Genomic DNA, 3168 nt, shown 5'->3' on the forward strand with positions numbered 1-3168 from the left:
ATTTGGCCTATTTCATAGGGTTTTCTATTCAATTTGAACTTGCACAATTTAATGCAAATTGTCCTTCAAAAAAGTCGTTGAAAAATCATTTTTTCATCAAAATCATTCAATGGGTCTTTTCATAATAAATTATTTTGAGTGCAACGACTGCCTCATTTTGAAGGTGATAATATCCACTACGGAAAGTTAGGCAGTTTTGCAAGAAAACACAAGATTTCCCGTAAACGCGAAGCGTGAAAAAATCCTTTCCAATCTCATACCAGTTATACCCTCGGAAATACAACGGAAGAATCCCAGGAAAGTGAATAGAATGTTAGTGTGGTAAAAAGTGATTTATGAAAAAGTCTATTAATTAACTTGGGAATTTATGAACGTATTACAAAGTTTAAAACCAAACATACTTTACACGATAAGAATCAAAGCCTTGATAAGTTGCCAGAATTTTGTTCATCCCACTGTTGTCATGTGAATCATGCATGAAATCACTGTCATACCATAAACTTTCCCATGGCAACCATGTTTTGATTGGATAAGGTAATGAGAGAAATGTCAAGATGTAAACGATTGAACCAAGTGCATAGATTTTCTGAAATGAGAATGAAAGTTATTAAAGGCCGAAAATTAGTTCCAAAATACGAGGTTCAACTCCCGATTTGTTACACTTCCCCTATCTAAAAGAAAGTTTTCAGTGTTTTGGTGGGCAAACATACAATCAGTAGAATATGCTCACAAACAAGTAAGATTTCGGTTACTTTAGACTGGGATTTTACACGCTTTTTTTATAAGAATTATTCAATTTATCATGGATATTCTTAACTTTTTGGTCGAAATCATCCTGAAATATTCTTACATCATTCTTAGGTTAGGATAAAAACCTAATCTAGCATGCAATATATACCTCAAGGAAGAATTTGGGACCTTTTAGAACTTCTTAATATTTCCTTGGAGTAAATGGCAATATACAGTCGATATAAGACATTCTTAGCTTCAGTTGCCTAATTCCATGATGGCTATATTCTTACGATATTCTTAATTTTTTGGCCATTTTCATCATGGACATTCTTATAAAGTGCGTATTCTTTTTCTTATTAAAAAAGCGTGTATGTTACTTACCATTTTCCTGAATTTTTGTGAAAAATTATTTTTTACTTTTAGTTTTTCCCGTATAAATTTGCAACATAACTTTCCAATTCTTAATCTACCACAGTACTAAATTCTTATCCAGGATAAAATATTTTTTCATCAAAATAAAGATATGAATTGATAGAAAAAATATTCTCGTGTAAAATGAATAAGACGAATACGATTCACCCCTTTTTAATAAATTTTTGATTTAGCCTCTTTTTTTCAATCAATCACCGATTTATAAATTCATAAAATAGAAATGAAAAGAAAAATGTTTCTTCTATGTGAGCTTCAACTTCATTTAGCGATTCTCTTTACAAAAAAATTGTATATCAAGAAAATATCTCTGAAAAAAAATTTGAAAAGAGGTCACTCCATGAAGTTTTGGTCCCAAAAATTTTCATTGAGAATTTAAAAAATATTCCCTTTTCATAAGCGAGAATTTAAACTTTCTTCTTTTTTCATTCAAAAACTGCTATTCCTCTTTTTGCGATAGGTCTATGCTAGCTGTGCAACGCAGTTGTGTTTTTTTTTTCAAGAAGACTTCCTCGTGTTTTGGGTCACCAACTTTTCTTCCTCTTTCCATTCAGTTTTTGGAAAAGTTCGAAAGAAGGAAAAAATATGAGAGCATCTTCATACCTTTAACTTTCATTTTCTGGTATATATGATAATGTGTTATGTAACTCTTTCTCCTTGTTCATTTTCCTTCATTCTGAAACTAGACGCTCCTATCGTCCACACAAGATCACTAAAAAATGAAAAGTTTCGGAGGTGGGATAAATTTTAAAAGAGTGCTTAGCCAGGGGCAGAGTAAGCAATGGCAGGGGTATTTACAGTGTTATAAACTCTACCGCCACTATTTTCTCGTAAACCGCCCTGCGCGTATAAATTTCGCCGCGTTTACTGACCCTCTAACGGACGATAGCATCGTCTATTCTGAAACAAGTTTAATTCAGAGGCGGAAAGTCTTGTAAACTGTGCATGGTCCCGAACTAAATGAATAATACACAACTATCAGCCCTCTATTAACTACACAGTCGGTTTCTGAGGGGAATAGTAATGAATTATCAAGGAATTTGAGAATGACAATTGAACGACCTCAGAAATTTTGACGTAATCTCATCCTGGCTTGAACCCATTCTCCTCACGCTTTATTAAAAGTTGATTAATAGATGAAAGGTGACTGGAAACAGAGAAATGAGATGGAATAGAAAACCAGCTTCTCTGTTTACCCAAAGCGTTTTGATGGTTTCTATTGGAAGCGCTTTCGTTTTTAAGCTTTATAATTAGGTCCTAAAAAAAGTCCAAGGAAAGACGGCTAAAACTTGGCTAGTTTCTATATGCTATGGCCATAAAAGTGGATTTGCGTTTTTCGTTTTTTTCAGATTACTCTATAAAGTTTCATTGTGAAGTAACAAATATGTATTGCACCATTTTGTTGCCTGATAAAATTTGGTCAAATTTCGGGAAAAGCAGATTAAATTTTCATTCTGGCGTTTTATATTTCTAGGAAATTCTGAGCAAGTTAATATAGGTATATTTTGGTCTGAGCGAGGTGTTCCCAAAATAAAGCCCATAAAGTTTACGCATTATTAAGAAAACAAAGGACCTAGTACATGACGAGCCGTATTTCCATCGTTTTCAAAAAGATGTTTCCATCTCTTTGCACTCCTTTGCTGGAGATAAAAGTCAAAAATTTGCGAGTTACTTTAGTGATGGTCTGACCCCTTAAGGGCTCTGACCATAGTCCAAAAATTTATTTTGGTATTTGAACATAAAAGTTATATTTTAGGTTCTTTAACACTTTTAACAAAGAATTGCCTTTATAAATTGCTTTTTAATCGAATCCCTTAAGAGTAATTAAGAACTTAATTGCAAAAATGACGTTATGAACTTTAAAAAGATGTTAATAATATGTTGCATCACCCTCTTTTACAAAAAGTGCTTAGTTTTAATGGGTAATCAACTTTTTTGTTTCAAAATTTCTTTACACTGTCTGCAAAGAATTGAACTATTTTAAATTTTGCGGAAAATTTTTCTAAA

The sequence above is a fragment of the Clytia hemisphaerica genome, unplaced genomic scaffold (assembly GCF_902728285.1).
Source record: "Clytia hemisphaerica strain Z4C2 unplaced genomic scaffold, Clytia hemisphaerica genome assembly, whole genome shotgun sequence".
Lineage (NCBI taxonomy): Eukaryota > Metazoa > Cnidaria > Hydrozoa > Leptothecata > Clytiidae > Clytia > Clytia hemisphaerica.